This window comes from Myodes glareolus, chromosome 12 (genome assembly GCF_982192425.1).
Source record: "Myodes glareolus chromosome 12, mMyoGla1.1, whole genome shotgun sequence".
Lineage (NCBI taxonomy): Eukaryota > Metazoa > Chordata > Mammalia > Rodentia > Cricetidae > Myodes > Myodes glareolus.
The window spans coordinates 31,918,618-31,932,648 of NC_142037.1; the positions used below are offsets into that span (position 1 = coordinate 31,918,618).

At 47.0% G+C, this 14,031-nt stretch overlaps 1 protein-coding gene across 5 annotated transcripts in view; it reads right to left on the reverse strand.

Moving 5' to 3' along the window:
* Window positions 1-7,565, reverse strand: part of Ptk2b (protein tyrosine kinase 2 beta) — a 126,844-nt gene extending 119,279 nt beyond the window's left edge. For 4 of the 5 annotated variants that reach the window (XM_048421737.3, XM_048421736.3, XM_048421735.3 and 1 more), the window contains exon 1: window positions 7,408-7,565. The gene's annotated coding sequence lies outside the window, so the exon portion shown is untranslated. Of the gene's footprint in view, window positions 1-7,398 lie in introns of all 5 variants that reach the window. The other variant, XM_048421733.3, reaches the window with a different exon arrangement.
* Window positions 7,566-14,031: the final 6,466 nt, after the last annotated feature.

A 14,031-nucleotide genomic window follows, 5' to 3' on the forward strand; every position in this document is an offset into this window, starting at 1 on the left:
TTTTTTTTTTTTTTTGTGCTACCCTTGGCTCCACCTGGAGTGACTCACCCAAACTCCACCTTTCCACCCACCTCCAGGCTTCTATTTATGCTTTTCTTTGGACACAATGGAGATGCCAAGTTCCCACAGATGAATCCTTGTTTGCCCTTCAGAGTGTTTCCCAATACCACCTTCCTGGGAAGCTCTGTGGCACATTCCAGGCAGAAGTAACGTCCCTCTCCTCTAGTCTTATGCACGCCATGCCTTTCTCACAGCGCCACACGTCCCCATCTTCTCTTGCAGGCATGTCTCCCCATGTGGTGTCCTCTGCCCTGACAGACTGTGAATTTGCTGAGGTAGATAGGAGTCTTCGGATTGGAAGAGTAGAACCTCCACCCGAACGTGCAGAGGGCTGGGGAGCAGAGAAACATTCAACAAATGTGGGGACAGAATTCAAACAGAGAAACGGAGGCTCAGTAAAGCCCATGCAGATAGGAAATGAGTTAAGACTCAGATCCACAATCTTTTCTGACCCCAAATCATCCTTCTTCCCTGGCGTGGTGCCTGTGATATTTTAAGGGACATGGTGACAGGCGTCAAGCATTTCTCCCAAGGATTTTGTCACACACATGGTACCACTTCTTTCTCAAATAAGAAAAAAAAAGTGGAGAAAGACTCTCAAAACTGTCCAGCCAGTCATGCAAGACTCCAGTGCCCAGGCTCATGAGCCCAGGTCTTTGATTCACTGAAGGGCTGGCTAGGCGGAGGCTCGGCTGCCCTAAGATAGAGTTGAGAATCAGGGTTTACACCTCCTTACAACTACCTCAGATCAGAGTCATCAGACTCTGAAAGTCAGAAGCCAGCCAGCATCTGTGCCACGAGTGAAAAGGCCTGAGATGGATGTTGTCACCCATGCTGGGGAGCCTGCCTGAAGGGACAACTCCCTGAGTAGGAAGGTGTGGAGGTGACCTGAGAAGGCTGACTGGGAACATGCCCTCACCGCAGGCTGCCGCTGAGGAACAAAGAGTCATGGGTGCTGGAACAGGTGGAAGGAGGGCAAAGCTACTTTAGAAATCAGAATCAGGTCACAGTGTGCCCGCTTCAAGTCGCCAGGACCTCAGCTGCAGAAAGGAACTGGTGGAGGGGTCAGATTCAGACTCGGAAGAAATTCCCAACTGCCCTGAAAGGAACCACTGAGCCCCATGGGTACAAGAGAGATGACCTGCCAGGGCTGGGAGGCCAGGGGATTTGGGGGTAGGGGGGTGTAGGATGTCTCTCTCTCTCTCTCTCTCTCTCTCTCTCTCTCTCTCTCTCTCTCTCTCTGTGTGTGTGTGTGTGTGTGTGTGTGTGTGTGTGTATAATCTCAGACACACAGGCAAAGGGAAGGCTACCCTCAGCTTTTGTGGGAGAAGCGAAGCACTTTGGTTTCTTTCTGAGATAAGAGTTAAGTCCACCCATGCTTCAGTCTGGACTGGGTGGTTTCCTGTGGTCCCCCTGTCTTTCCCAAGTGGTCTTCTCAGATTTTCGGTGGGTGGATTTTAGAACACAAAAGGAAAGAGAGGGCAAATGTGTGTGTGTGTGGGGGGTGTTAGTGAACTGAGACGTCAGGGGAGTGGCGGCGGGGAGAAAACATCAAGTGAGCTATGGAGGTACCCGACCTTCCTGGGGCTTGGCACTGGTTCTCTTGGCCTTAATCACTTTGAAAGAAAACTTGTAACAGTCCTGTCCCCATTAGCACTGGGCAAAAGGAAAAACTGGAGAGACCCAGAGCGCAGAGAGGTGCCCACCAGTAAGACCTCCGAAGTCTATCTGAAGGGTCTGTGTCTCAAAAACCAAGCTCTATACTGCATCAGCCTGTCATCACATCTAGGTAGACATACATCAAAATGTGCAGCCTGGAGTCTGCTCTCTTAACTAAACTGTCATTGTGAGTAATAATTATGCCTTGAGAAACAGCAGAGTGACTCAAAAGACTGCCCCTTCCCCCACCACCCCCTCACACAGCTCAGAGTTCTGCAGCTAAATGAGAAGGCCTAGAAAAAATAGCCACCATGTTCTGCTTGCCTACCCGATTAAATGGGCCTTCGGGCTCCAGAGCCTGATAGTATCAGTGGACATCCTCTTTCCTGGCCCAAGAGCTAATTCAGCCTGGCTGTGCTCAGAGCACGCCGGATTGGGAGTGGAGTAGCTACAGTAGGAACTGTTGTTTTTGCCTCCAGCACCTCTGAGTTGGCACTTGGGGGAACATTCTTCTGTGTTAGAAGGCGGTTCGTGACCTCAGGAATAGGAAAAAAGGAAAGTTGAGGTGCAACTCTGGTAGAGGGTGGCTGCCTGCCATTTGTGAGACCCCGACCGAGTTCCCTCCCCAGCACCAGAAAAAAAAAGAAAGAAAGAAATTTCTGGGCATGGCAGTACATTCCTGAGATCTCAGCACTGGGAAGGTTGGGTGGGGGCGAGAGAGCAAGGTCTGAAGCCAAGCTGGGCTGCCTAGCTATCCCTAAAACCTGAAACAAAATAAAAGCAGGCAGGAGAGATGGCTCAGCTGAGAAAGTGCTTGGTCTGGGGAGACTTAAGCAGGCATATTCCTGGCGCTTGCTGGCAAGCCACTGGACCAAGCAGAATCAGCAAGCTAACGGTGAGACCCTGTGGTCACTAGTGTTCATTGCCAGTTTGACAGAATCCAGACTCTGGGATCACCTGTGGAGGAGTGTGGTGATTGGTTGTATTAATTGAGGCATGAAGACACACCCATTGTGGGTGGTACCATTTATGGATTGAGGATCTAATGTGGCCAACTGCTTCAAGCTCCTGCCACCTTGAAGACCTTGCCTGACTGACTGGACTTTCTCCTCTAAGCTGCTTTTGTCAGAGTATGGGTTCAGAGCAATAGGAAAAGAAACGAAGATAGACCCCTCTGGAAAAATCAAGAGGGCATTCAGGGGAAGGATGCCTGAGGCTGACCTCTGGCCTAAACCATGGACACACCTGTGTTTGCACAGCACCCCCTGCCCCCCCACCCCTGGCTGCAAACATCAAACAAAATAATACACAGTCAAGCAAAATAATAAAAATATTATTAAATAATTAATTATTAATAAATTATTATTAAAATTAATAATTAATTATTAATAAAAATAATACACAGTCAAGCAAAATAGTTAAAACCAGAGCTGCCTCATAGGCTCAGGGGCAGCTCATAAGTATCAAGACGTGTGAGAGTTTACAATTCTGAGTGTCTACTGTGTCTATTATGTTTTATGCACAACAGAGGTTATTAAGTTTATACGTGAGCACGCCCCCATGGGATGCTAATATTGAAATAATAGCCCATACTTCTTGGTACAAGTCTATATCCCCGGTGCTCTGAAGGCCCGACTCCTCCAACAGACTACCAGTGCTCTGGCACTCACAGGGCGACCTAGCACAAACATGGGAGTAGGGGCTCTCCTACCCTGCTATGGGTGATAGCCACTACCATTTCTGTTTTATCTGGGTCCTGGCTAACGTAGATCACCTCACCTCACCCTCCAAAGACCTGCTACCACCCCCATCTTACAGATAGGAAGCCGCAGCAGAATGACTTTCCCTAGGTCCCAGAGAAGGTTCAGTTAGAGTCATTATAAGTCTGAACTCCTGACCAATCAACTGTTTGCATAGAAGTTGCTTGTCAGGGTTACTGGGCCTTGCTCTTCTTCCCTTGCCCTGGGACTGGCATGAAATATATGAGAATCACATGCTTCACCTTGCTTGGGCTCCCAAACCATCTCAGCTGTGCCCTCTTTCTTCTCACTGCCTCTTGGCTAACTACTTTAAGTTCCCATCCCCCTGGGAGGTCAGGTAGTCTGGGATGAGTCGATCCTGGGTCATGAGAAAACTAGAGACTGAGGACTCCACTAATCAGAGTCCACCCCAGAGAAGCCTCTGTCCCGTCCCCTCTCCTCTCTGTGCTTGCCCTAGCAGGGTTTGGCCATCTGGAACTATTGTCACCTCTGCAGGGAGCAAAGTGCCAGACTTCTCCCCAGGGTCTGTGAGGGGAAAGGCTAGGCAGCTCCTAAGGGAGATTTCGATCCCCGGAGAACAGTGAGGCTGGGATGCTGCACACAAGAGCTCATTTCCTGAATACCTCTGAGTTGGACTCGCCAACTATAGGATGAATTATATCCATCCTTGTTAGAATTACAGGGGGAGAGGAGGGACGGGACAGAGGCTTCTCTGGGGTGGACAATGACTTCTGATAGATCTGTGTGGTCTGCACCCCATATCAGCATCCATGTTCTCTGTGTGTGAAACGCTAATTTCCCTTAAAAACCTGAGCAGCTTGAATAGCCACATTCAGGGAATGCTAAGTTAAGTCAGAGTCATGCTTGCCTTTTCTGCAGGACTTATCCCAGCCTTGGCCATGCAAATATGCACAGCATACCACAGAATATCTCTAATTATCTCTGTCTCAAGTGGTACACTAAGGGACTGGCTGGGGACAAAATGGGCTGGACTGGGAGACAGAGAGATTCACCACTGGAGAGGAGGACCATTAATCCACCCAGCAGTGCACACGGAAAACATATTTCTCATTCTCTCTCTCTCTCTCTCTCTCTCTCTCTCTCTCTCTCTCTCTCCAAATTTCCAACTCCTCCCAACTTTCCTTTTAGGAGGTCTCTAACTCCTTAGGAATATTCTCCTTAAAGTCGGGACCCATTCACAGAGCGCCCTTCCTTCTTCTACCCCAGCTTGAGCTTTCTAATAAGGAACCTATTATAAACTGAAGAACAGCGAAGATCTGATTTTATGGTGCATGTGTGGGTGTGGGGCTGGCTGCGCTGGGTGTTTCTCGCAGTTCCCCCTTTCATCCATTCAGATTTCTCTTGAACAACTCCTATCTTCCCACCTGCCAGTCTCCAGAAGGAGTGCTGTTGGTCTCATCTGTCTTTGGAACGGGCTAGTGGATAAACAAGGAACCCCGAGGAAATAACTTTGTGTCCATCCCCCACTCCTCTCCACCCCTGTCCAGAGGCTAACTTTTTCCACTAGAAGCAGGAACCAACCCTACCACGCTTTTTCCCTGAGACCTCTAGGCATTCTATAAATGCAAACAGAAATAGACACACCCCAAGCAGTTTGTGGGTGCTCTTTTGGTCACTGTCTGTGAATGTGTTATTTCAAATTAATCTGTAGTACTTTTTGCATAGCACTGGAGTGCAGATTTCCACATTGTATCAAGGATCCTACCCTAACACCTAGACAAACAGGCTCTGAGGCCCGGAGAATCCAGCAGCATTACACAGGTCTGTTCCTAGAACCATTGGTCCAATTTCTTTCCAAGGTACTGCCAAATAAGCTACTGCTTTCATAGTTTCTAGACACACACACACACACACACACACACACACAGAGCTCTGCAGATGAATAAATGGAGCAAGGTGCTGATTTTCTTTTCTCAATAGTAATATCATGACCAATCACGGAAGGAGCCTCCAACTGGGTCTATCATGATTTGTCACAAAAGAAACATGCCCTGAGCCTTTTCTCGGGGCACTGAGTTAGTTCTCAGTCTAGACTGCTCGGTAGAGCACCAACCTCCACTTCCCAGACAGACTCAGGACGTCCAATTAAGTTTGAGATAAACTGTGAGTAATGTCTGAGTGTTAGGTATCTCCCAAATACTGTATGAAACGTACTTAACGCCGAGAACAAAATCTTCAACAAATTTGCTCATTTAAAATTCAAATTTGAATGCCCCCTGTTTTCATTTGCTAAATCTGGCTCCTCCGTCTCGGAGGGGAAGCACGCTGGGAAGTTTCAAGCAGCTCCAGGTTCCAAGCTTTGCTCCCAGAGGAGTTGCCATGGCAGCCTGAGCACGCCTTCTCAGGCCTGGGGGGAGGGGGGGAGAGCATCCTCTACTTACGGTTGCAATGCCCCCTCCCCCTTGCACTCTAGACTCCCAACTCGCTCTGCTACTTGGCTGTTTTCAGTTTCCCGTTGTCTCTTGCTGCCCTTAGCCTTGGGTTTGTACTTCTCGGCCTCTGACTTCCTTTCTGCCCCTTGCTTGGTTAATCCCTATTGATCTTCAGTTCTCTCAGTGGTTTCTGCCCGAAAGATTCGGGATCTGTCCCTGACCAGCCCTGCCCACCCTCTGGCTCTGTATTGGTGGAACTCTGCCTCTTCCCACGGCAGCCCCGCCTCTCCTGCCTCTGTCCTAGCCAACTGGAGCCGTGACAGGCTGCTCCAAGTCTCCCCTCACCAGACAGCTGCACCTGGATGCGGGTGGGAAGCTCGCTCGTAAGTGAGTGAAGGTACGCAGACTGTCCTGTCAAAGTTAGGTCTTTCTTATGAATGTGACTCCTTCCTTCCTCCCAAGTGCCGTGAGTCACGTTTTTCCCCCTTCTCTGCATCCTTCTTGCACCACTGCCCCCCCCCCCCCCCACAGCAGTTGTGAAAGGCAAGGGTTTGTCAACCTGAGCACACAGGGACTGCCTGGCACCCCCTACCCTTTCTATGCCATGCGCACGGGCTCCAGTCTGGCTCAAGATCCCTAAGGTTCTTCTCCCTCTTGCTCTCAAGTCCTCCTTGCTAATGCCACCCCCCTACCCTCCAGGTCCCAGCTTAGTTCCTTCAAAGAGCCCAGTTGAATCTTGCTTCCAGTTTGGGAGATGCTGGTGTCATATGGCTGAGGGTGAGGGCAGGTGGCAGGGCTTGGTGGGCCTCAGAACATCACCCATATGCTCACTGTTCACCCACCCAAAGCTTTGCCCACGCACAGCCTGGCAGCAGGAACAGCAGCCCAGAACTTAACCCTTGAGTAGCATGGGGACAGCAGCTTCAAAATGTGTCCTTGCAGCCAGTGTGAACTTTGGAACTTTGGCACACACACACACACACACACACACACACACACACACACACACGTTGGCATGGCTCCTCTGGATAACCCAGAAAAAACGTCCCAGAGGTTGGGGATAGGAGTGGAAATGTGGCCACAAGGTTCCGAAGGGCACTGGGGAGAAAAGCGCGCAGTGCCTGGGCAGAGGGCTGCGCTGGAGCTGAAGTTGGATTCTGAAGCCCCGGGTTGGATCTGGGGCTCCCCAACCCAACCTTTAGAAGCAAGCTGCTTCGTTAAGCCTTCTTCAAACCGTGGCACCAGCCTCCCCTGTCTGAATAAGCTAACAGGACAGAACGGGGGAAACACCCTTTAGTCTCAGAAGAAGTCCAAAAATAGATCCCTTCTCCCCCAGCTCAGGGCGGTAAGCTCAGCATAAGCACCTGCTCAGCGGCTCCGACTTTCTGGGTCTTTGGTCCCCTTTCCAGGAATTCCCAGCCGCGTCCAGGTTCCCCGAAGACCGGAACTGTACACCCCCCCTCCAGCTTTCCACCTAAGTCGAACGATTGACGGGTCCCCGACCCCGGCGCTGTGTAGCGACGTACAGGACTCACCGTAGGCGAGGCGCGGACTCGGGCCAGGGCTCCGGGCTGGGCCAGGTGAGTGCGACCGCCGCAGGTAGGACTCGCGGTTCTGCCCGCCGAGGCTGAGTAAGAGGCTGACAGGTTGTTTTCCCCCCTCCTCCTCTCGGTCGTTAACCACACCCCTGCTGCTCTCCTCCCTACTTCCTTAAAGGGTGGGGTGTGCTGTCTGTGTGTGTGTGTGCAGGCTCCAGCCTCTTACCATAAACTCTGAAATAGACGCCGCCTGCAATTCCCGGAGCTACCCAACTGACCCGGGGACCAGGGCCATTGCCTTAGGGCCCCACGAGGGGTCCTCAGGTATATCCAGTTTCTAGCAATTGACTGACCACTCCCCCCACCCCAGCTCCTACCTCCCCTGGCTTCTTCCACCTAGCCCTCTCTGCAGCCTTTGGTCATTAGAACTGTCTCAGGTTCTCAGCAGCCTCTGGCCCAGTGTCCCCACACATCAAAGTGGATTCCAGCCCCAGAACCAACGGGCCTAAGATTAAGTGTAGGGGTGGCTATCTTAAGTTCAACCCTCTGGAGGTTTAATCTCTCCACTCAGGAGGACAAGAAGTTCTCGGTTGTTCTTGGCTACATGGTGAGTTCAAGGTGAGGCTAGGCTGCAAGAGATTATGTCTCAAAATAAAACAAGACCAGAAAAAGAGAGAGAGAAGTCCCACAATTTTCTTCTGGGGCGCTCTTCCTACACCAGTATCACTGCCCCTCTAAAGAGGCTGGTCACCTCTTAACTCAGCCATTAAGGTAGCAGGACTTGAGACAGATCAAAGGCACTTTGGGACATTCCTTCCCTAACCCTGGAAAGATTCTCATTTCCTCAGGAGTGGAAGTCAGTGAGCTGGCCTTAGTAGATGACCCCCTGCAGACAACTTCATCCTGTCTTGTAGGGTTCGGGGTCTAGTCGGTCTCTGACAGTAGCAATCCTGAGACTGTGTGACATCAGCCGCACAGTTACCTAAGGCACGATCTCCATGACACTCCTTCACCCCACCCCACCTCTAAATTCAGCAAATGGAGGACACTAAGAGCTATCAACACTCACCTGCCAGAGTGGTGGTGACGGTTTCTCAAGAGAAAACAGAATTAATTAAATTAATAAATTCAGCACGCAGAAGGCAGAGGCATGCAGATCTCTGAGATCAGGGCCAGCCTGGTCTACAGAGTGAGTTCCAGGACAGCCAGGGCTACACTGAGAAACCCTGTCTTGAAAAGCCACCACTACCACCACCACCACCACCACCAATAATAATAATAATAATAATAATAATAATAATAATAATAATATCAACTAAAGCTATAAAGTTCATGTCTCTTAAGATGTAACAAAATGTAGATTTTAGTTGTATATGCCATGTCTACTAAAAAACCCCAATTTGAAGCCAGAGTCACCCACCTTCAACTGCAACACCACAATAGACCCTACTACCGCCTGCTGGGCCAGCTGGATCCCCTCTATCATCCCAAACCCACTCATTTGGCAATCATCCCTGCACTCACATGCAGGCAGGGAGTTGGTGCTGATGGCGGTGAGGTGTCAGAAGTGGCCAGGTGGGATTCTTCAGCTAGAGCATGGAGAGAAGGGGCAAGCAGAGGGGGTGTGGGGGAGCAACGAAGACAGTGTCTGGGTAAATGACCACGTGGCAAAGAAACTCTCTGAGGGTGTTAGCGGCAGGGTGACTTCGGGTGTCAGCGGGGGTGGCTTAGGGTGCCAGCAGGGGGTGGCTTTCTGAAGTCTTACATTTGGGAATGGGTGGGTGACACAATCTTGTGGTGTGGAGGGAAGATCTACCTGAGGAAGGGCGGAGTCTGGCTGTTGGAGAAAAGCTGAGTTTGTGTGTGCTGCCCCTTAGTGGGCACACACATGAACTACAGCCATATCTCCACCCTGCCCCTCTCAGTTTCTGTGCTCACAAGCTGTATTCTGTGCTGGCATATTCTTTCCTCCAAACTTCTCTGAGAAGCTTTTTTTTTTTCATTCTGAAAAAATACATGTTTTAGAGCTGGAGAGATATTTCAGGGGTTAAGAGCACTGGCTGCTCTCCAGAGGACCCAGAATCCACATGGCAGCTCACAACAGTCTATAACTCAGGATCCAGGGGATCTGACATCCTTACATGAATGCACATACAATAAAATTAAATGTATTATTTAAAATACACGTTTTATGATAGCATTTCCATATACACAAATCAAGTACTGTGTCACTCTGGCACACCCCCCCCCCAGCATTTGTTACTCCCTTTTCCTTTGTTGGTAGCCATTCTGACTGGGGTGCGGTGGAATCTGAAGGCAATTTTAGTTGGCATCTCCCTGATAGGTAAGGATGCTGAACACCTTTTCAAGTAAATAGTGACTGTTTTATATTTTTTCTTCTGAGAACGATTTATCTCATGTCCATGTATTGGTCCGACAGCTTAGTTTTGCAGTGCTTTAATTTTTGCAGCTCTTTATATATATCAGACACTAATCTGTCTGGTGTATAGTTGGCATGCGTGTGTGCACGTGCACGCGCGCGCGCACACACACACACACACACACACACACACACACACACTGTAGGTGTCACTTTGCTCCAGTGATTGTGTCCTTTGCTCTGCTGAAGCCTCTTCAGGTCATGTTTTCCCATTTGTCAGTTCCTGGTTGTTTTTTCAGAAAGTCCTTGCTGTGACGAGTCTCAAAGTGCTTTACCTGTGGTTTTCCCTAGAACTTTCAAAGTTCCAGGTCTTTGGGGACAGGGCAGAGATAGGATCTAGTTTCATCCTACGTGTGGGAATTCAGATTTCCCAGCACCATTTAAGGGGCTTGTCTTTAGTGTATATTTTTGACAACTTTGTCAAAACTCAGTCTGTTGTGCCTGTATGTTTATCTCTGAGTCCTCTGTTCTTTCCCATTGGTCTATGCATCTGTTTTGGGCTAGTACTATGTGGTTTTTATTGCCATGACTGCAATACCATTAAAAATTGGCTATTTTGATAACTTCAGTGCTGCCTTTTTCCCCCTAAAGATTTCTATTGTTATTCAGAATGTTTTGTGCTCCCATATGAATTTCAGGGTGATTTTATTCTAGTTCTGTAAGGAACGTCATTGGGATGTGGATGGGAACTGCAGTTACTCCGTACATAGCTTCTGATAGTGTAACCATTTTTACACTTATTCCTGTCTGTCTGTGAGCTTGAGAAGTCTTTGCACCGCCAAGTGCCTTCTTCAGTTTCTCTCATCAGTGTCTTAAAGTTTTTATTGTAGAGACTTCCTCTTCTTTGGTTAGGTTTATTCATACTCTTCTTTGGTTAGGTTTATTCATAGGTTTTTGTTTGTCTTGTTTTTTGACACATGGTCTCTCTATGTAATCCTGACTTCCTGAAACTCATTATGTAGACCAGTCTGGCCTCAAACTCACAGATTCACCTGCTCCTGCTTCCCCACTGCTGGAATTAAAGGCAGTAATGTAACATGAAAAGGCCTGTTTGTTGGGGGTTTTTCTGTCCTGCCTGGCCCCCTAGCTGTTTAGTCCCAGAGAAAAATCACACAAAGGACTCTATAAGTTATAAAGCTGGTTGACCCTTTAGGTCAGACTTCTTATTAGCTAATGTTCACATCTTGATTAACCCATTTTTCTGATCTATGTTAGCCATGTGGCTCAGTACCTTTTTCAGTGGGGCAGCTCACATCCTGCTGCTTAGATGGTCTGGGCAGGAATGGGAAGAATCAGCTTCCTACTTCCCAGAATTCTCCTGCTCTTCTTGCATCATTTCCACTTCCTGTCTGGTTTTCCCGCCTACACCTCCTGCCTGGCCAATCAGCGTTTATTTAAAACATGATTGACAGAATACAGACAATTTTCCTGCACCACTTCCCCCTCTTTTTTTAAAAAAAAAAAAGCAAAGGAAAATATCCATAGTCCATTTTTTGGGAACATGGGCATAGTATTCCAGGCTACTTCCAGCTGCTTGGGGGTGCTGATAATCTTATGGAACCTAAAGAAAATTTAGAGTTATGATCAAGTCCTGATTGAAGTATTCTGTGAGTCTTGATCATCTCAGGTGGGTCATTGTTCCTACCGGAGATTTTTCAGGTGGCCTCCCTTGATCAAAGATAATGGACTATGGATATTTTCCTTCTTTTTTTTTTTTTTAAAAAAAGAGGGGGAAGTGGTGCGGGAGAATTGTCTGTATTCTGTCAATCATGTTTTAAATAAAACGCTGATTGGCCAGGCAGGAGGTGTAGGCGGGAAAACCAGACAGGAAGTGGAAATGATACAAGGAGAGCAGGAGAATTCTGGGAAGGAGGAAGTTGATTCCTCCCACTCCTGCCCAGAGCACCGAAGCAGCAGGATGTGAACTGCCCCACTGAAAAAGGTACTGAGCCACATGGCTAACATAGATCAGAAAAATGGGTTAATCAAGATGTGAACGTTAGCTAATAAGAAGCCTGACCTAAAGGGCCAATCAGCATTATAACTTATAGAGATCTGTGTGTGATTTTTCTCTGGGACTAAACATTTGGGGGGGGGCGGGCAGGACAGAAAACACAAACAAGCAAGGCCCCTCATATTACACAGTAAAACCACTACACTTGGCTCTTAGATATTTAATTTTGAAACTGTTACGAGTTATTCCTAATTGTTTTCTCGATGAATTTGTTATTGGTATTTTAATATGCTACTGCATTTTGTATGCTAATTTTGTTTGTCTCTTGCTATTTTGCTGGAAGCACTTCTCAGGTCTAAGTTTGTTTTATTTTGGGTTTTTTTTTGGTTGTTGTTGTTTTTGTCTGTTTGTTTGGTTTGGTTTTTCAAGATAGGGTTTCTCTGTGTAGTTTTGGAGCCTGTCCTAGAACTCACTCTATAGACCAGGCTGTCTTGAAACTCACAGAGATCCACCTGCCTCTGCATCCTGAGTGCTGGGATTAAAGGTGTGCACCACCACTGCCCAGCTAGATCTAAGTTTTCTAGAGCTAAGCTTTCTAGATCTTTATAGCCTTACAACTTTAGGATCAGATCATTTGCCAAAAAAAGAATAACTTTCCCTTTTTCTTCCCTATTTGTATCTTCTGTATTTCTTTTTCTTGCCTTATTGTTCTAAATAAGCAATTCAAGCACTGTGTTAATAAATGTGGGGAGAAGATACCTTGTTTCATTCTTGACAGTAGAGGAAATCTTTTAATTTTTCCAATTTGGTATAGTACTGATTGTATGTTTATCATATGTAGCCTTCATTGCATTTAGGCATGTTGAAGCATGCTCCTTTAATATTTCTGCAAGACTTTTATTGTGAAAGGAGGTTGAAAGGCCTTTTCTGGATCCAATGACTTTTGCCCCTGAGTCTATCGGTGTGCTGTGTTCCATTTATTTGATTTGCATATCAAACCATCCTTGAAGCTATGGAATGAAATCAACTCCATCATTCTGTATGATCTTTCATGTGTTGTTGAATTCAGTTTGCAAACATCCTACTGAGAACGTAGGCATCTGTGTTCTTCAGGAAGGCACCTGGTCTGTCATTTTCTTGCCCTCGATTTGCATCGGTTTTCAGTTTTGCTATCAGGGTAACTCTGCATTGTAGGTTTTGCTAAGGTTTCACTGATATTATCTCTTCAAAGAAACAACTCTTGGGCCTGGAGAAGTGGCTCAGTGGTTAAGAGCATTACCTGGTCTTCCAAAGGTTCCCGAGTTCAATTCCCAGCAACCACATGGTGGCTCACAACCATCTGTAATGAGGTCTGGTGCCCTCTTCTGGCCTGCAGGCATACACGCAGACAGAATATTGTATACATAATGAATAAATATTTTTTTAAAAGAAACAACTCTTTGCTTCATTCATACTTTGCATTATTCTTTTTGTATTCTTTTTGTTTGCTTTTGAGACAGAATTTTTCTGTATAATAGATATGACTGCCCTGGAACTCACTTTGTAGAACAGACTGGCCTTGAACTCACAAAGATCTTCCTGCCTCTGAGTACTGGGATTAAAGGCATGCACCACCACCACCTGGCTTTTGTATTATTCTTTTAATGACCATTTCATTAATTTTCTGTCTATCTTTATCATTCTTTTCATCCACTAATTTGGAGTTCAGCTTGTTATTATTAATTATTGTTTATTTGTATTCTTTATAGTTTTTAAGATATATTTTTATTATTTTTAGTGATGTATATGTGGTCTATATACGTGAGTACAGACTTCCCAGAAAGCCAGAGGAGGAGAATTTCCCTAGAATTGGAGTTGCAGGTGGTTGCAAGCTACCTGTCATTGGTGATGGGAACTGAACTTGGATTCTCTGCCAGAGTAGTATGTACAGTGTGTGGTGGGGGGGCTTCCTTTTCAGTCATGTGCATTTGGGGTCCTAAATGCCTCTTTTGCTTGGATGTCCATATGTCTTCCTAGACTTCAATGTAAACTTTTATAAAATAAATATTCTATGCTTTCAGTTTACGACTCCTTCAATCCTTATGGATCATGTCCCAGAGTTCTTGAGTTCATGTTTGCATTTTTTTTCCTTACTGATACTTGATAGTAATACGTTCTTGACTGTGTCTTCAATCCCTGAGAAGCTTTTCTTTAACTTTGATCTCATATATTGATGATTACCAGTTTA